General features: G+C 37.9%; 1 protein-coding gene across 1 annotated transcript in view; it reads left to right on the top strand.

The window, feature by feature from the left end:
- The window catches only part of PGBD1 (piggyBac transposable element derived 1), a 340888-nt gene extending 319671 nt beyond the window's left edge, over window positions 1-21217 (top strand). Inside the window, exon 8 of the transcript XR_014021959.1 lies at window positions 21195-21217. The gene's annotated coding sequence lies outside the window, so the exon portion shown is untranslated. The remainder of the gene's footprint in view (window positions 1-21194) is intronic.
- The last annotated feature ends 242 nt before the right edge of the window (window positions 21218-21459 follow it).

The raw sequence follows: 21459 nt of genomic DNA on the forward strand, positions 1-21459 counted from the left end.
CAATAAAACCAGAAATAGATACATAGGATTAAATAGAAAGCTTCTGCACAGCAATGAAACAACTAAGAAAGTAAAGAGTCAATCCACAAAATGAGGGAAGTATTTTCAAACTATCTGCTATGTAGTTTGTTCCCCCCAGGGTTTATGTGTGTGAAGTGTGATCCCCAGTGTGGCAGCATAGGAAGTGATTTTTAAAAGATGGAGCCTAGAGGGAGGTTCTTAAGTCATTGGTGGCATGCCCTCAGAATAGATTAATATAGTTCTAATGGGACCCCAGTTAGTCCCACATCTGTCTCTTTGGCTTCCTGTCTGACCATGTTTGTTCTTCCTCTTGCACACATTTTCACCATGATGCCATCTACCATGAAGTGACACAACCAGAGGGGAACTCATTACAACCTGTGCCATGCTCTTTGGACTTGTAGCCTCCAAAATAGTGAGCTAAATAAACCTCTTTTTTTAATAAATTACCAAGTCTCAGGTATTTAGTTACAGTAATGGAAAATAGACTAAACACCATACATCTAGTAAAGAGTTAAAAACCAAAATATATAAGAAGTTTATATAACTCAGTAGCAAGAAAACAAATAACCTGATAGCCAAGACCTGAAGAGACATTTCTCAAAAAATGTCATAAAAATGGCCAACAGAAACATGAAAAAAAAAATGCTCAGCATCACTAATCATCAGAGAACACAAATTAAAACCCCAATAAAATATCACCTGACACTTATTAGAATGACTTTTATCAAAAAGATAAAAGGGATGAGGGCTAGCCAGATATGGATAAAAAGAAACTCCTGTGAGTTACTAGTAGAAATGTAAAATACTACAGCTATAATGGAAAATGATAAGGTGGTTCCTCAAAGAACTGAAAATAGAACTGTCATATGAACCAGCACTCACACTTCCGAGTACATATACAAAGGCATTGAAATTAATCTGTTATAGGGATATTTGTACTTCCGTGCTTATTTCAGCATTGTTCATAATAGTCAAGATAAAGAATCAACTGAATGTCCATCAAGGGATAAATAGAAAGAGAAAATTTGGTGTGTATATAAACAATGAAATACTATTCAGCTATAAAAATGAAGGGAATTCGGTTATTTGCAATAGCAGAGATGAACATGGAAGAGATTTTGATGAGCAATATTAACCAGGCACAGAAAATCAAGTACCACGTGATCTCCATTATATGGAAACTTTAAAAAGTTAAAATTCAGAGACATAATGGTTACCAGAAGGTGGGAGTTGGGGGAGGGAATAGAGAATAGTCAAATAATACAAGTTTCAGATAGAGGAAATAAGTTTTGAGATATACTACCCATCAAGGTGACTGTAGTCAATAATAGAAAATGAAATGAAATTATAAAAACTGGGAATCAACTTAAGTGTCCATCAACAGAGAAACAGATAAAGAAAATGTGGTATTTATGTACAACAATAGAGTTGTATTTAGCCATAAAGAGGAATAAAATTGTGTCATTTATAGGAAAATAAATAAATAAGCCAAACTCAGAAACGTAAGTGTACAAGGTCTTCTCCCATATGTGAAAGCTAGAGGGAAAAGAAAAAAAAAAAAAAAAAAAGGAAGTCATGAAAGTAGAAGGGAAGCAAGCCACTAGGGTAGGAGAAAGAGAAGGGAAGTACTGGGGAGCAAAACTGATCAAATCATGTTATATGCATATACAAATGTGCCAATGAAATCCACTGTTCTGTATAATTGTAATACACCAATAAAAATATTGAAAAAATGAAATCTAAGACATCAGAAGTATGTCTGGGAAGATTGAAGGCAGGGGCAATTTTCCCATGATGGACATTTATAGAAATAGAATTCTGCACTATTAGATGTAACATTTAGAGTGCTGGAGTTGTGCCTCAGTGGTAAAGTGCTTGCCTCTCATGTGCAAGGCCCTGGGTTCAATCCTCAGCACCACATAAAAATGAATAAATAAGTAAAGATATTGTGTTCGTCTACAACTAAAAACTATATTTTAAAAAAAAGGGTGAGTGTAAGTTTTGGTTATTAACTCCTTTCTAGATGTATGGTGTTTAGTCCATTTTCCATTATTGTAACTAAATACATCTTACATGTAAGATACATCTTATCCTTTATGATGCAATAGGTTAAGATTGAAGCCCAGGACTCTTCATCCGTTACAAATACTTGGGTCATTTCTGATGAACCTGCCCAGAGACCGTGCTTTAAATATTACTTTCAGCTTAAAAAAGAATTTAAGTTAAAAATGACTAAAAGAAAAACTGATTCTATTTTTTATCAATATTACAAATATTCTGTTGTAATAAGGAAAATGAAAAGTAAACACCAATGCCACTTATTACCTACTATATTAGTAGAGATCCTGAAGTGACCCAAATACCTTGCTGGAGAGAATGAAGGGAACAGTTTCAGTTACGACTAGTTGAGAGCGTTTCTGAGGAAGAACAGGATTCTTAAGATATTGAGAGACTCAGTACTGAGATCTGAACTACGGCAAAGGTCAGTGAGGATACAACGGTTTGGTGGTGAATGCGGGCTGAATCCACCAAATATAAAGGTTACACTGAGTAGAATTACTCCACAGATTAAAGAAAATCCTTATTTGCCGACGAGGATGGGATTCGAACCCACGCGTGCAGAGCACAATGGATTAGCAGTCCATCGCCTTAACCACTCGGCCACCTCGTCACATGTTTTGCTGCCAGCATCATTTTATTCCTCCTCACAGCTCGTTCTGTAGTAATACCTTCAGTCACTCTTTCTCGGGTTTAATTCTGACTCGAGCCTCACACCACACCCAGAATCGAGGCATCCTTCACAGCACGCACAAGACGGATGAATGACACTTAGAGCGGTTCGCTTACTCGGCACACGTCAAACGAACAGGTAAAACAGGTCTGCCTAACTCGATATTCAAACCTAGATCCTTGTTGAATACACCAATGAAGGAACGCAGGATTTTCGTCCCGGTTTGCTGACCCCACTTCAGCCAGCCGCCCAGAAGTCTCCCAGAGCCTGGACTCCCTCGGTTGCGGCACTCTGCGGGGGAACAAGTTTCCCTGCCTCCTAGGATTCTTGTTTTCTGGGTAGCCGGCTGGGAATAATGACGACAACAAAAACCCGGTTCTGTGATCTTTCTAAGTTGCTTCTGAAATTTGCTGACCCAGTTAGGAGACGCCTTCTTGTCTCTCTTGTTTCTTCTCTTGGGATTGATCCGTCTGCCACGCGCGCGTACAACAATAGGTGAAATCGTGATTGGGAAAAAAAGAAAAACGCAGAGCCCTGATGGCGCCCTTTTAGTTCTAAAGTAGGTTGGAATCTTAGGGCGTAAAATGATTTAGTGTGGGCTACCACTGTTAGGTGGGTGGTGGCGACTTAGAACAAAGGAGCCCGTGCAGGAAAGGAACATCAATCAGGTGCGGCGGAAACGCCTGTCAATCAGCCAGGTCTCCTGACTAACACCTGTCAATCAGCAGGACCCCCTGGCCAATCCTGGAGTTCAGCCAACTCCCCTGACCAACTCCAAAGGGACAAGGGACCCTAAAAACACTTTTTCCTGTCCCAAGCCCTTCCTTTCCTGCTGTAAGCCCCATAAAAGTCCAGTCCGGTGGAGCTTCCTACCGGTTTCTCCTCAGACCCTTCCCCTGACCCCTCTGTGGGTCTGATCGAGTTCCAGCAGGGAGTGGTATCTCAATAAAGCCTCCTTCAGCGACCCTTTTAAATCTGCCTCCTTTGGTCGCTGCCCGCCTGGCCTGATCTGACAACCACCAACACTGAGAAGGGCGGGAGTCATAATTGTGACTGTCCCATTCACCGTGTGACCTAGGGCAGGTCACTTCACAAACTCCATCCCCAGGCACTTCTGCTCCACACTTTTTGTCTTTCCAGGAGGAAGCTTAAACTTGACAATTTAGCTTGAGTACTGAGAAACCCTTTCCACTCACTGTTTGATTTTCTGTATTTGGTGAAATCTTTGGAGAGAATCTGGCCAACATGGGGTTGCTTTGTCCTTCCTATTTTGTTCTCAGCTTTGACAAGGACAGCTTATCTTCTCTCCCCTTCAACTTCCTCTATTGAATGTCATATACTCGTTGTCAGCATACAATTATCCAGCATGGGAAACCCACCTTCAATCCCTGGGATAGAGGACTAAGGATTTGCTCACTTAGCAAGTAAACAATCATATTTTCCTTTGAATGAGGTCAATTGTTATGCTTTTCCTCAACACTTGAATTAGTACTACCAATCTGCTATTTAAATCACTTAATGCTTTATTTCTTTTGTCCCTCTTTCAGGATTTCAAAGAATCATGATTTTATACCAATGACTTCTGAATTATTTCTCAATACAAACTTGATAGACTTGCTAAACAAGATTTTATTTAAACAACTTATTCTCCAATTAGAGGGCAAGGGTGATATTTCTTTACTCATTGTAGTACACCCAGTACATCAGCACATAATAGGTATACAACTGTTGTTGAGTAAGCATAAATATTGAATAAAAATCTAGATTTTTTAAGTAAAAGAACCACCAAAAAATGTACTCAGAAAGACTATTTTCAGCCGTTAAATTTCTTGAACTAGTAATATTTATTAGGTTATTGATTGGATTAAGTGAATGTGTAAAGTACTTTTAAGACTCCTGACATAGGGTGGAGATATAGCTGAGGTGATAGAGTGCTTGCCTGGCATGCACAAGGCCCTGGGGTTCAAACCCTAGCACCACCAAAAATAAATAAATACATAAATAAATAAATGCCTGGCACTTTTCAGTCACTACTTATGTCTTTCAAATTATCATCTTCATCCATAAGAAAAGACAATCCAGTGGAGTTGGGGAGAGACTAAGGAACCTAATCTGACAGTCTGCAGAAGTAGACAATGAATACCTGGGGAAGGAAAATTAAGCTGTAATTATCTAGTTGCAGGAGACTCAGCAAAGAGTAGCTTGAGAGTTAAAAATTCCATTTATTCCTGAGTTTTATGTCTTAAGAGCTCTACCAAATTCTCACTGTGTCCATTAGAGAAAAATTATCCCATGTTTTCACATTCCACCTCTGAAATGTTACACCACCTCAACACCACAACACTGAGGACCAAGGCTCCAACACATGAACCCTTGAAGAACAAGTCATCTCCAAACCATAGCAGTAGCCTAGGAGAAGTATGTATATCATACAGCCTATGTGTGTAGTGGGCTATACCATCTACATTTGTATAAGCAGACTCTATGATGTTCACACAACAATGAAATTACCTAATTACACATTTCTTGGAATGTATCTCCATCCCTAAGCACATAACATGACTGTAATAAAAACTGGATCAATCACAACATACATATAATGGAACACAAGAAGGAGAATAAAGAAACACAAGAATCAGAGAACACCAAGCAAGATCAATACCAACAAACATATTGACACCAACACAGCATGTTCAAACTGCAGAAAATAAAAGACAAAAATCTTGAAAGAAACCAGAGAATAAAAATATCTTACTTGCAGAATAATTAGGATAAGAATCACATTGGACTTACTTCTCTTCAGAAATCATGCAAGGAATAACAGTGGAGTGAAATATTTAAACTAGTGAGAGAAAAAATGTGTCTAATAAAATTTTTCTTCAGAACTGACAAGAAATGCATACTTTCTCAGGCAAACATTGAGAGAATTTTTCACTAGTAGGCCTACTTTGCAAAAAAATGTTAAATAGAAATTCTTCAGAGAGGAGGAAAATTACATAGTTCAGAAACTCAGGTCTACATAAAGACATGAAAAGATTCAGAAAAGGAATAAATAAACTGGGCACAGTGACTCATGCCTGCAATCTTGCTACTTGGGAGACAAAGGCAAGAAGACTGCAAGTCTGAGACCAGCCTGAGCAACTAAATGAGACCCTAGGGGTCTCAGAAAATAAAAAGAGCTGGGGAAGTAACTCAGTTTATGAGGCTCTGGGTTCAATTCCCAATACCAAGAAAATAAAAAAGGAATAAATGAAAGTAAAATAAAATCTTATATTTTTCTTAATCTCAATTAATCTCACAAATAATACTTTGTTCAAAGTTATAACAGCAGTAACAAGAGTGTACTTGGTGATTATTGCTTATGGATAGAAGTGAATGACAGCAAAGTTATAAGGGATGGGAACAAGAAATTGGGAATACTTTGTTATAACATTCTTGTACTATCTGAAAATGAAATTCAATCAGAATTTTAAGTGTACCTTCCAAACACTATGGAAGCCACTAAAAGTTTTTAATATATTAAAACAGAACAATACTTTTTTTGCAATTGGGGCTGGGATTGTGGTTCAGTGGTAGAGTGCTTGCCTAGTATGCATGAAGCACTGAGTTCGATTCCTGACACCACATAAAAATAAACAAATAAAATAAGGGTATTGTGTCTATCTACACAACTAAAAAAAAAAAAAATGCAATCACATAAAATCCTCAGTGAAAGCCTGAAAAAGAGATGAAGATAAAAGCAACAAAGAACCAAGTTCAGCAAACAGAAAACAGTTACAAATACGTGTGATTTTAATTTGATTCTACTAATTATCACTTTAAGTGAGGACAGTCTAAATATACCAAGTAATTAACACAAGATTGTCAAAGTGATTTAAAAGACTTGTTTATATGTTGTCTATACGAAAATCACATTAAATATATAGACAAATAGATAAACAGTAAGGAATGAAAAAGATTAATCATGATAATGCCAATCCAAAGAAATCTTGAATTGCTATATTAATTTTAGACAAAGCAAATTTCAAAGCAAGGGAAAGTAGCAGGGAATGTGTTAAAGGAATGGAAAGAAAAAACACATTCCAGAAGGAAATATTTTCAAAATACTTTTCTGATAAAAGAATGTTATCCCAAATATCTAAAGAATTGTTAAAACTTCAACAATAAGAAATGAACAACCTAATGACAATCTAAGCAAAAGATTTGGACCCTTCCCCAATGATGTACAGATGGCAACTAAACTTTGAAAAAGATGCTAAGCATCATATAACACTAGGGAAATGAAAATTAAAACAACAATATGCTACCACTACACACCTATTAGAATAACCAAAATTCAATACAGTGACAAAATGAACTTTTTTTTTTCTGCTCAGAAAGAAAAATGGTGCAGCTATTTTTCAAGATAGTTTGGCAGTTTTTAAAAAAAATAACATTAAACATTTTCACCAAACAATTTGACAATTTCAATCCTTGGCATTTACCCAAATGAGTTGAAAATATGTTTACACAAAAACCTGCACATGTATATTTATGGCAAGTTTATTCATAATAGCAAAAAAAATGGAAGCAAAAAAGATGTTCTTTGGTAGGTGAATAGATTAAATCAATTGTCAAACAACTAGATGCAGAATATTATTCAGTGCTATAAAGAAATGACCTATCAAGCCATGAAAAGTCATGAAGGAAACCTAAACATAAATTATGTAGAGAAATATGCCAGTGTGAAAATGTTATTGTGTGATTCCAAATAGATGAGCCTAGAAAAGGCAAAACTATAGAAGCTGAAAATATCAATACTTGCCAGAGTTGGCAATGGACAGAGCAAAAAGGATTTGGGGAATGGATAAATTAGTCTTTTTGTTGCTATAATGGTGTGTACATTTCATTTGTCAATAAATACCCATGTAATGCACTACTCTCAGAACAAACCATAATGTAAACTGTAAACTTCGAATAACAATCATATTTCAATGTAAGTTCATTGATTCTTCCAATGTATAATTTGGTGGGACATTATAATGTTGAATGTTGTGCATGTGGGCAGGCAGGGCGTACAGGGGAGCTCTCTTTACTTTCTGTACAATATTGCTGTGAACCTAAAACTGCTATAAAAAATAAAACCTATTAAATAATATTGTAAACAAAAATTGATTGTTTTCTTCCAATACATCAAAAATATATTTTATTCTTTCCTGGATTTTATCATGAAATTAATGTTAATTAATATGGTGGCTAACATTCTAATTGCTCTTTTTTTGAAGACATATCTGTGGCTGATTTTAGTCCTCTTATGTTTGTTATAACAGTTTCTGTGTGAAGTATGTAATTATAGTTTTTTTGTTTGCTTGTTTGGTACCTGGGATTGAACCTAGGGACACTTGACCACTGAACCACATCCCCAGCTCTTTTTTATATTTTATTTAGAGGAAGGGTCTCACTGAGTTGCCTAGGGCCTTGCTAAATTGCAGAGGCTGGCTTTGAACTCAAAATCCTACTACCTAAGAATCCCAAACCACTAGGATTACAGGCATGTACCACAATACCAGGCTTATAGTTGTTTTTTTACTTGCTAGTGAAATTCACTACTTTTTGAATCTATGGATGAAATTTTTTCTCAATTTCTGATAAATTCCTAGCTATTATGTCTTAAAGTATTACCTCACTGACATTTTTTACTCTTCTTTTATTCCTGGGTTCTAATTACATATACGTCAGAATTTCTCAACTGATCCTCTATTTCTATTAATTTTTTTTATCAGTTTTTTGTAGCTGTGTAACAAAGTATCTTAAAATTCAGTAGATTAAAGCAACAATCATTTATTTGCTCAGAAGTCTATGGGATTGGCAATGTGGGAAGAGCTCAGCTGAAATGTATCATCTCTTCTCTTTGTGAAGTTAACTGGGTTTACTGATTGATTTGTAGTGAGTTGGAGGTTGGCTGGGACTGACTACTCCTGGGCCTCAGTCATATATCTTACAGTCGATAGAGACTATTTCCTAAGGTTCATGACTTTTTCCTCCATGTGATATCCCCAGCAGAATTGCTGACTTTCTTACATAGTAATGCTGTACCAAGAAGGCAAGAGTTGAAGCCACTTGAGATCTGTGCTTGGAAGTAGCACAATATCACTTCCTCTATGTCCCATTGGTCAAAACAGGTTGCAAGGGCAGTTCAAATTCCAGGATTAGGGGAACAATCCATATGGGATGATATACAAATAATTTATAGTCATATTCATCTAAATTTATTAAAAATGTTTGTTGTATTCTAGATTAATGTTTTAGTTTCAGCTTTCAGTTTTGTAATTTTTTTCAGCTGTAGCTAATATGCTAGTAATTTTTTTCAGCTGTAGCTAATAGCTAATATGAAGCTAATATTAAGAATTTTTTAAATTAATGATTTTATCTTTTGAGGTTTATTTCTTGAGACTAAATTTTTACATAATTCTACTCACTCTTTTTGTGTACTTTGTAATCATATCCTTAATTTACTGACATATTTCCTACTTAGCTCTTCTATATTTTGTATCCATATTTTGTTTATTTTTATGTGGTGGCAGGGATTGAACCCAGTGCCTCACACTAGTTAGGTAAACGCTCTACCACTGAGCCACAAACTCAACCTTATATTTTGAATCTTAAATATCTGTAGGTCTAAACATGACTTTTTTGTGTATCTGCTATTTCTCAAATGTAGTAGTTTATTTTCTTGTGTCTGTACGTAAGGGTCCGGCAAAGCATCGGAGAAAGAGACCACACGAGACTAGCTCCATGCAATGGCAAGGGGGATTTATTAGGGATCCGTTCCAGCGCGCTGGGGCTCCATGCTCACTCAAGAAGGGAGAGCAGCCCAGAGCCCAGAGCAGAGGTCAAGCAGAGCTTAAGTACACTTTTTGGAGAGGGCGGGGGGCTTTGCATGCATCAGAACAAATCATCATGAGGCGCTGGAAAATTGAACAACAATTCTGATACATGATTAGTCCATTCATTGGCGGGAACAGTTTGGGCAGGGGTGATTGGTCACTTCTAAACGGGGTACACATTTAAACTGATTGGTTCTGGGGCCTATATGCTTACGTGCCATGCTACCTGGAGCCCTTAGGTATTAAACAACCAGGGAATCAATGGAGATATTTACTGGGCAGTTCCCGCATTGTCCTAACAACTTTACAGAGATTACAGGTTCCGGGGATGGCAGAGGAATTGTAACAATAGACTTTTACCTTTTAGCCCAGGCCTTGTAATCTAGAAGCTTTACAATGTCCTAGTCTTTTACACTTTAACTCAGACTTTTGCAGCTTAGAATCAGCTTAGAAATTTTACCTTTACATGTATTGATCTTTATTGGACTTTATTTGTGATCTTAATATGAGGGAATCTTGCAGGCCTAACTTGGGGAAGTGTTTTTGTTTTTTTTTTTTTTTCCAAACAGGATTTATTTTAGCCCCTGCTGAAAACTCTAGGACAAAGTTGACCATGAACCATTTCTGTCTCACTACAGGTTTGGGGCTATATAAGAGTGTCAGGCTCAGCTCCTAGGCCTCATCTGCTAGTATGATATTAAATGTTTGTGCTCATAGTGGCATTTCTGTTAGCATCTGGATTCAGGGTCTGCTCCTCTGCTAGCCAAAGTTGACCTCCTGCATTTCTTGCTCCCAATTGCTCCAGTTCCAAGGAATTTTCAGCAGTGTTGCCACTTTGGCTCTTGATCACTCTGACCTTAGCTTCAGGAGTTCCTAAATCACTATAGAGGCCTGGACATTGTTTTGTTTTCAGTGACATCTAAAGAATTCTCTTACCCCTTATGAGACTAGAAATGTGTTCTATATAGAAACTAATTGCTGGGGAGTAGGAAGGTCCACTAGATTTTCTAGACAGTCATAACTGGTAAAAAAAAAAAAAAAAATTTTAAAAACAAGAGCCAAAAGAACAAATGACTGAAAATGCATACTCTTGTCATGAAAAGTGATGGGTTTTGTCTTAGTTCATTTCTAATACCTTAGACTGGATAATTTATAAAGAAAATAAATTTTTTGACCCATAGATCTGGAGACCAGGAAATCAAAGGGCTTATTGGTGCCATCTGTTTGGTATCTAATGAGGGCCTTCTGGCTATATTATAATATGGTAGAGGATATCACAAGGAGAAACTGAGCAAGCTAGCTCAGATCTCTCTTTCTCTTACAAAATCATTAATGTATCATGGAAGTCCCACTCTCATGCCTTCCTTTAGTACTAATTACCTGTCAAAAGCCCCACATTCAAATTCCATTAACATATGAATTAGAGGATTAAGTTTCCAACACAGGAACTTTGGGAAGGACACATTCCAATCTTAATAGTTTTCACTAAACAAAGAGTATCAGAAATGAAATTAGAACAATAATAGGCTTAGAGAAGATTTTTGTAACAACTAAAACTTACAAGAAATTAATAAACGCTACATAAAAAGACCTCTTACAAAAAAAATAGCAAACAATAATCTAAAAATACCATCAGAAAAATAAAGAAACACAAAAGAAAATGAGCCAAGGAAAACTCAGAAAAGGTATGCGTAAATAGTTTCAATATGAAGGCATGTTGAATCTCACTAGAAGTAAGAAAAAAGAAAATTAAAGATGTTGGGAAATTTAACTTGGGTGCACTGCTGGCAATAGAGAAATTATTGTGGCTGTACAACAATTAATGTTGCCATACTTTGTGCAATGAAGTATGTATACTAGTTTCATATGATTGCTATAACAAATTAACATAAGCTTGGATACTTAAAACTATGCATATTTATTCTTTTACAGTTTTAAAGGTCAGAAATCCAAAAACAATCTCATGAAAGCAAAAATCTAGGTTTTGCTGGGGCCACACTCCCTCCAGAAGTATAGTGAAAAATCTGCTTCTTTGGCTTTTCCAGTTCTGAGAGCTGTGTTGATTGCATCCCTGGTTAGTGGTTGTTTTCTCCATCTTCAAAGTCAGCAGTGCAGCATCTTGCTTCAGTCCACATGAAAGGCGAGTGACTCACCAGAGACAGAGATTCAACCAAGAGATTTTATTGGGGGTCTGCCCAAAGGAGAGGCAGAAAGCAGAGAGAGGAGAGGAGGGGGCAGAGAGAGAGAGAAAGGGTAGAGAGAGGAGAGAAAGAAGAGGAAGAGGGCAGAGAGATAGAAGAGAGCGTGTGCTTACAAGCTTGACTTAAGAAGGGTTGCATAGGGGATGTGGCGGGTGCTGATTGGCTGAGTGACTCAGAAACAGGGAGCAGACACTGTGTCCTGTGGGGATTGGGAGGAAACCTTTGAATTTGGCGCTCTTGGCTTGGAGCCCTTTGGAGAGGAGGGGGAGGGGTAAGGGATTTCATGATGTTCTCCTGAGAAGAGGGAGTCTCCCACACACCCAACACCACAGGTCGCCTTTTGCTCTACTTCTCTCTTATGAAGACACGTGTGAATATGTTTAAGGCACATATAGTCAGTATAATTTTCCTATCTCAAAATCATTGACTTAATCACATCTATGCTTTCTTTTACCACATATTCCAGGGATTAGCACCTGGATATCTTTGGGGGCCATTATTTCACTTACCAAAGTCTACCACGCGGCCTGCACAGTGGTTTCATTAATGAGGTTCTAGGCATTAAGTTAGTTAGAAGAGATCAAAATAAAACACACAGACAGTACCTTATTTTACATTGCTAGGTCCGAGACAGCTCGCCTCCCTAGTTCCCGCCTCTAGCCGCCCAGCAGGGCAGCGAGGATTACTCTGGGCTAGCAGGAGAGAGAGAGAGCAAACACGCCGGGGAGTAGCCTTTTATTTGGGGGACAAGAGATTCAGGGGAGAATTCCATCCAATGAAGGTTGAGGGGGGGCTGCACTCCAAGGTCAGGGCCAGTGATTGGGTCTCCAAGGTCAGTGGTCACGCACACCCCCACACGGATGGGCTCTCTCATCAGGAAAGGGTCGGGATAGCTCCGACACAGCCAGAGCGCCTCAGGCCCTTAACGGGAGTCACCCAATCACGTGTCAGAATGGCTCCCCACATATTCCCCCTTTCTTTTCTTAACAATGAGGCGGCGGTTCACTCTCTGGAGTCCCTGGATTCTTGATTGGAAGACTCGCCATACTATAGTTACAATACAAAAGAGAATTAACAGCAAAGAGAATAATCCAATAATGTACCAAGCGGAGTGTTTAAGAATATTTCCAGGGTTGAATCCATTTAACTCCTTCAATATTTGGTTAGCCAAGGAAGAAGGATCTGAAAAATCAGCTCTATTATTTTGAATGTCTTGGATATGGTGATGAAGTTCCAGAATATCCAAGCTATTATTACTATTTTGCCAAATACCTAATAAATGGTTTTTAACCTTCTCCCAATCCCAGAGAGAAGCATTGTACTTGGCAGCTGTAACACATACATACTTATAATTAGCATGGCATTTAAGCCTTTCCTTAAATTTTAAGGCTGAAAGTTCATTACCAATGTTTATAACAGTCACCTCTAAGGCGTTTAATTTAGTCTCAATCTTTTCATCAATATTTACTTGATTATGCAGAGCCTTGGAAGTATTTTGAGCTAAATTGTTAAGAAATTTTGCATGCTGAATATTCTGAGACAATGTCAGAGATGCAGAGACAGTTGAGGCAATAAATGAGACCAGTGCTAAGACACCAACAATTATGACTCCAATAGCACGTTTAGGTCTTGTTAGCTGGGCATGAATTTGCTGCAGGACTTGTAAACCAGCATCAGCATACCATGGCTCTGAAATATTAGCAGGTAATAAAACAAAAGAGGGCTGATGAAGTATCAGCACTCCTTTTCCTCCATTATACCTAGAAATACAATTGGTTAGGTTGCACTTATTACAAGTAACAATATATCTGTCATCTATCCATTTAACTTTTACATTTCCAATAATTAAAACATAAGGAGATTGGACACAGGCTCTTAGGCCATAGCAAGATCCCTCTTTACAGTTCTTGCCGACAAATTTTGGTAAAGGTTTATCTGTAAAATGTAAATATTCTGAGGCAGCAATTAAACGCCAAATATCTTTTTGAATACCTCCTTCACTATAAGTCAAAATATTACTAACAAATCCTGCAGGTGTCATAGCAGAATTTCTTCATAATTGTCTCTTATCAATTTTTGGAGACCAGTCTAAAATATACCCACTAGCTTTAGACACCTTATGTTGTACAGGAAAGGTATTTACACAATCCATCCATTTAGGAAAGGTGCCAATTTCAATTGTAGAACTATTTGGACAGTGGGGTACCGGTGGAGGTTTTGTAGAAATGACTGGCTCTTAATTATTGATCTAGTATTAGGTTTTAAGTCCCCATAAATAGAATTATTTGTCAGTCTAGGTTTACCGATCGCTGTCTTTTCTTCAAATGATACTTTCAGACAGCCAGCATGTTTATCATGTGACCAACACAAAGGTAATTGGGCACTGTAGCCAGAATAATTAAATCTAGTCACATGATTGGGAGTAATATGAGTATCTGTAAATCCTCCCATCATGAATGAGTCATTAGTAAATACTGGAATAGATTCTCCAGTCCACACAGCTGGGTGTACCAGGGGTGGATCTGGGAAATATGTCCAATAAGTGTCTACTTGATTCCCTTTTACCTGACAGCCCAGTAGGGCAATTACTGTCGCTACCATTAAGACTGGGGTCCTGTTCTTTCCTAGGCGTCGAAGTATTTGGGAGGCCTGGGTTGTCAATTTCTTCACATCTTTCCACGAAATCAGCTTCTTGGCTGGTTCAATCTGGTTTTTTTTCATCCTTTTCCGATATCTCCTCCTTCTGGGTTGTGGCTCCTCCGGGTCGATCCTCAGTCGCTTGAGTCTGGGTTCTATCTCCTCCATGTCTGATAGCACGTTCAGGCACCCAAATAGGACGGAAAGCACCTTCTGGAAAAATACAAGCATGCCTTTTCCCCGCATTATTACCAGGTTTGGACCCTTCCACTGACCAGTCTGTAAATCTTTCCACAGAACTCTGCCTAAGGGGCCTGTCACTGAGGGAGACATTTGTCTCTCAGCAGCTGTGTGACCTTCTGTGTCACAGTTTAAAAAATTTAAAACAAACAAGGCATGATTAAGGCTATTTTGGGGAGTCACTATCTTATTCCCCCTTTTCAATTTTTGTAATTGAAGCTTAATAGATAAATGAGCTCGTTCTACAATGGCTTGACCTTGGGGGTTATAAGGAATTCCTGTTTTATGATTAATTTCAAACTCTTGGCAAAATTGTTGAAAAGAAGATCTTACATAAACTGGAGCATTATCTGTTTTAATCTGCATAGGGCACCCTAAAACGGAAAAAGCTGCTAAGCAATGAGAAATTACATGTTGAGTATTTTCCTTAGTACGTGCCATGGCAAAAATAAATCTAGAATAAGTGTCCACTATGACATGCACATAACATTGCTTACCAAATTGAGGAATATGAGTTACATCCATTTGCCATATCTGATTTGGTTTTAATCCACGGGGATTTACCCCTGATGGCAGAGATGGAGTGTGAATAACACACTTAGGACATTGGCTTACAATCTGACGAGCTTGTTCTCTGGTAATATTAAATTTTTTACGTAAGCTAGAAGCATTTTGATGATGTAAGGAATGGGAAGCTAGTGCACAGTCATATGAAGACATCTATTGACAAAAAGTTACTAATTTATCAATTTTATCATTACTTGTAACTAGAGGTCCGGGAAGGTTAGTATGCGCACGGATGTGTCCAATGAAACATGGGAACTTTCGCATTAGCACTGTCTTTTGTAAATTATGAAATAATTTAAATAACTCCTGTGATGAAGTAAACCCAATAACTGAGGTTTCAATATTTTTGGTAACTCCGACTGCATATAAGCTGTCAGAATAGATATTAATAGGCTCATTTGAAAAATAATCTAAGGCACAAATCAGAGCTTGAATCTCTGCCCTTCGGGCAGAAGTATAAGAAGTTTGTATTACCTCTGTGTGAACACGGCTGAAGAAACCTGCCTTACCAGAGTTGGAACCATCTGTGAACACCGATAAAGCTTCCTCTATTGGATGAGAACGTACAATCTTTGGAAAAATAAGTGATGTTAATGATGCAAATTGTACAATCTTATCACGAGGATAATGGCTATCTATCTGGCCAGGGAAATCTGCAAAAGCTATCTGCCAGGAGCTAGAAGTTTGAAAAAGCCAATTAGTCTGTTGAACAGAAAATGGAATAATTATGATATCAGGCTCAGATCCAATTAATTGTAAAATCCTAGTTCTACCCTTAATTACTAATTGAGCTATAGAATCATGAAAAGGAATTAATGTTTTTTGAGGGGAATGGGATAAATAAATCCATTCAATAACTCCTAATCTTTGCCATATGGCTCCTGTTGGGGTATGCTCAGTTGGAAATATTAATAAATACATTATTTCTTTAGGATCTATTCTAGTAAGCTGTGCATTTTTAATTGCAATTTCCACTTTCCTTAAGGCTGCCTTAGCTTCTAAAGTTAGTTGACGTGGAGAGGTTGGAGAAGGATTTCCTTGTAATATCTGAAATAAAGGACTTAACTCAGAAGTAGTTAGCTTTAAAGATGGTCTTAGCCAGTTAATATCTCCTAATAGTTTTTGAAAATCATTAAGGGTATGTAACTCTTTAACTCTTATCTGAAGATTTTGAGGACGGATTGTACGTCCCTGAATTATCTGACCTAGATATTGAAAAGGAGATACCTTTTGAATTTTTTGAGGAGCTATACATAAACCCATTGCTGTAAGTGAAGTCTCTAACTGAGTAAAAATTTCTGAAAGTACTTCTGGATTAGCATGAGCCAATAATATATCATCCATAAAATGAATAATATAAGCATTAGGGAAGCTATTTCTAATGGGATCTATTGCCTGGTCAACATATTTTTGGCACAGTGTAGGGCTATTACGCATTCCCTGAGGAAGCACCTTCCAACAGTATCTTTTAACAGGTTCCTTAAAATTAATTGCTGGGACAGTGAAAGCAAATCTTTCACAATCTTCAGGATGTAACCTTATAGAGAAAAAACAGTCTTTTAAATCTATTACCATCAAGCTATAATCTAAAGGAATGGCTGTGGGGGAGGGAAGTCCTGGCTGTAATGATCCCATAGGCTGAATTGCATGATTTATCGCCCTTAAATCCTGTAGTAATCTCCAATTTCCTGACTTTTTCTTAATAACAAAAATAGGTGTATTCCAAGGGCTAAGTGTTGGTTCAATATGACCAGCCTGAAGTTGTTCCTCAACTAATCTATGAATTATTTTAAGCTTTTCCCCTGAGATGGGCCACTGAGAAATCCATATAGGCTCTTCTGTGAGCCACGTGATTTTTTCAGCTGTCTTAGGGATCGGGGAAGTACTCAGGGCCCCTAGTAAAAATTTTGGTCTGGAGTATTTACTAATCTTTGTCATGGAGACTGGCTTGTAAATAGATATTCTTCCTGAAAGGTCTCCTTATCATCTCCAGGAAAATACCTCTGATTAACTTCCTCAACTGATCTTATAGAATTTGGAGTAACTAATAACAGTCCCATTCTGGCTAAAATATCTCTCTTAAAAGCCTTGAAAATCATTAGGGGTTTGTACGGAAACTGTGGTTCCGCTCCGGTAAAATTAAAGATGGCGGCCCCCATGGTCGGCATGGAAACTGTTTGTTTTGCTCCGGTAAATCTAAAGATGGCAGCCCCCATGGCCGGCGCGATGACGTCACACTGTGCGACAGTTCCTGGAATTCCCGGGCTCCCGCTAGGAGGAAATGCTGGCGGAGGTGAGAAAGCGGGCTGATCCGCGCCATCTGAATTCTCCGCATGGGGCTGCGAGTCTAAGTTCACATTTCTAACTTTGGTCCCTAGTGCTTTTGTTCTTAAACGGCTCAAGGGAAAGGAAATTAACTTAGCCTCAGGCCGATTTTCCATTTGAATAGACTTAACAGCTCCTTGAATGTCTTTTAAAAGGTCTTTAGGGGGCTGTGAACTCTGGCCCATATTTTTAAAAAGACAAACTTTTTTCCTTCTTAATTTCTCCCAAGTAAGTAAATTTGGAGACTCTTGGTCACAAAACCAAGGACAATATTCACCTACAATCTTTAAGAATTGTAATAACTGAGTTTTCTTTATCTGTTTTCCTTTCTGATTAATTATACTGTCTAAAATAGTCAGATACATTTCTTTATCCGAAGAAGTAGAATTTCCCATTTTAAGTAATTTAACGTCTCTTTCCTTCAATATCTCCCGGTACTTTTGTGACCCAAATGTCACCTCTTCCTTATCTTTATCTTTATTCCTTATCTTCCTTTATCTTTATTTCTTTTTCCTTATCTTCCTTTTTATTCTTTTCCTTATCTTTTTAGCGCGTGCTCCCACTCAATCTAACTAATTCAGAATGCCCCCCTCGTGGGCGCCAATTCTACCACGCGGCCTGCACAGTGGTTTCATTAATGAGGTTCTAGGCATTAAGTTAGTTAGAAGAGATCAAAATAAAACACACAGACAGTACCTTATTTTACATTGCTAGGTCCGAGACGGCTCGCCTCCCTGGTTCCCGCCTCTAGCCGCCCAGCAGGGCAGCAAGGATTACTCTGGGCTAGCAGGAGAGAGAGACAGCAAACACGCCGGGGAGTAGCCTTTTATTTGGGGGACAAGAGATTCAGGGGAGAATTCCATCCAATGAAGGTTGAGGGGGGGCTGCACTCCAAGGTCAGGGCCAGTGATTGGGTCTCCAGGGTCAGTGGTCACGCACACCCCCACACGGATGGGCTCTCTCATCAGGAAAGGGTCGGGATAGCCCCGACACAGCCAGAGCACCTCAGGCCCTTAACGGGAGTCACCCAATCACGTGTCAGAATGGCTCCCCACACCAAAGTATGTAAATTTTTGGACCCAGTAATATAAGTCCTAGGTATACCTCTCATTGAAATTCTCCCTCAGATTGTTAGGGGAAACTTTACTTTGATGCTTATTGTAAAAAGGCACAATGTATATTTTTAAAGTCTTAAATCTGGTCCTTAGCCTTATTGTCAGTCAACTTTCTGTCATTAGAACACAATACCTGAGATGATCAACTTATAAAGAGTTAAGGTTTATTTTGGCTCAATGTTTGGGAGGTCGAGTCCATAATCAATTGACATTGTTTCAGGTCTGTAGCAAGGCAAGAGCGCAAGACTGAAGCACAAGACACATAGAACTGCTCAACTAGTAGCCAGGAAATAAAAAGAGAAGAGGAAGAGCCTACTGCTCCATAATCCCCTTCCAATTCCCTAAGGAGCTCCTACTGCCACTCACTTTTCAAAGGTTCCACTATCTCCCAGTATCACCACAAACTGAAGATCAAGCATTTAGCACATGAGCCTTTGGAGTACAATCAAGATCCAAACTATAGAAGCCTTCTTCTTCTTCTCTTATCTCTTTTCATTTTAAATATTACTCATTTGTATTGAAAAACAAAAACAAAACCCCAGAATATCTAGGCTAAGCATTGCCACTAATTTTGATTTTCAATCCTTTCTGAGCATTGTTTTTCCATTCTCGTATCTTTTTCCTTCCTACTTTTGCTTATCAGTAAAGAGCAAGTTTTACCTGCTTTTATAGGCTAAAAGATGCTTTTGTTAATTTTTTTTCACAAGGAATTTATCATATCTTAGCTATTCAAGAGCAGTGAGCTTGTTGCCCTAATAGCACTTGTAAAGGAAAAGTGTTTAGAGAACATTTTTTTCTGTGAGAGAACTCATTTTAAAAAGGGACCATTTATTTCCATATGGTTCTCCTTCCACTGTCAGAGATCCCTGTGGGCAGATATTTCAGTTTCTGAGCTGGAAAAGATGTGCCAATCAAAAGGATATTTATGGCTTCTTCCAAGTTAAGAAGCCCCAATTTAATACAAACAATAAAAGTAAAAATAGCCACTGAATAATAAAGACACTTCATACCAGGCCCCAAGCAAAGCAACTTGTGTACATTTCTTCTATAAACCTCACAACAATCCTGAATATAGGTATTATTGTTTACAGTTCAATGTGAAGAAATTGAGATTTTAAGAAATTAAATAATTTGTCCAATCTAGAAAGCTAAGAAGTCTCCAAGGCCATTTTAACCCCAAATGTGGCAAACTTCAGTATGTGTAAACAAGTTTAAAACATTGCCTCCCTTTTTGTCCTAGACTAATGTTCTCTATTGCAAAACCCAAATGGTGTTTGCCCCAAAGAAATATTTAACACTGGGTTTTATTGAAGTTTCTTTACCATAAAGTAAAATTGCTCAGCACAGCTCTAGGCAGGAAAAAGAGATCCCTTTTGCTCCTGAGTTCTCTTTTGTGTGTCCTTAAAAACTTACTGAGTACAGAATTTAAAATGAGTAGAAATTGCAAAGGGGAATAAGCATATTTATAGACTATTACTCGGTGCAGAATGTGGAATAGAAATTAGGCCTATCAATAGTGGTTCTGATGGTGGTATTGAACATCTTCAAGATGAGAAGGTAGCATTTTTTTTCTTCTTCTTTTAGTTGTAGATGGACAAAATACCTTTATTTTATTTATTTATTTTTATTTGGTGCTGAGGATTGAACCCAGTGCTTCACACATGCTAGGCAAGAACTCTACCACTGAGCTACAACCCTAGCCCTAGCATTTGGTTTTGAGAGCATTTTAGAAGGAGAAAATTAAAATAAAAAGGAACCAGATATCATTCTTCATTACTTTGTCTTTTCCTGAAGGGCAGAACAGAAAGAAAAGAAAGGGAGAAAAGAAAAATATGCACTAATGTAAAAGCACTACAATGAGTTCAGATCACAATTTTCTACTATTTGAAAGTACAAACTTCTTTAGACATACATCTGTTCCTTGGTCTCTGAGGGATATTAGCTCCAGGAGCACTATCAAGAGTAAAATCCATTGATATCCAAGTCCTTTTATTAAAAAAATTTTGCATAAAACCCAAGATGCACATCCTCCTATATTTTTTTTTCTCCCATATACAGACACAATTTTCCTCTAATATATATTCAATGCACTGTTGAGTCCATGGATACAGAACCCATGGATATGGAAAGCTGGCTATACTTATGTTTGTGGAGGAAAAAGGACTCGCCCTTACTCCTACTTGTTTTGAAAAGGATGTACCAGGCCAGGGGGAAAAAAAATCAGCTGGAGAAAAATAATTCCCAGCCCAAATTCTCACCGTGATTACTCTCATCCATATGTGCTTGTAGGAGGCCCCATGTTAGTTGTGTACTTACTGGACATGACAACAGACACAGCCTAGGAGAAAGTAAAGTAAAAAAGTACACAAGAAATAATGGGGGCATTTCAAATACCAAAACTGCTTTGAAGGGACATTAGTCAAATATAAGACTACTTGAGCACCAAAATATTTGTGTATAGAAATCAATCATAAACTATTAAAAATAGGAATCTAGGGCTGGGGATGTGGCTCAAGCGGTAGCGCACTCGCCTGGCATGCGCTGGGCGCTGGGTTCGATTCTCAGCATCACATACAAAATAAAGATGTTGTGTCCACCAAAAAATAAAAAATAAATATTTTAAAAAAATAAAAATAGGAATCCATACAAATGATAAATTGATAAATGAAGAAATATATGAAAAAGAAACTGGAACTCATGCTTAGAGAAACAAACAAACCTAGCAAGAGAGATGGAATTGGAAGATGAACCAT

Source organism: Spermophilus citellus, assembly GCF_964194105.1.
Source record: "Spermophilus citellus genome assembly, chromosome: 5".
Taxonomy (NCBI): Eukaryota; Metazoa; Chordata; class Mammalia; order Rodentia; family Sciuridae; genus Spermophilus; species Spermophilus citellus.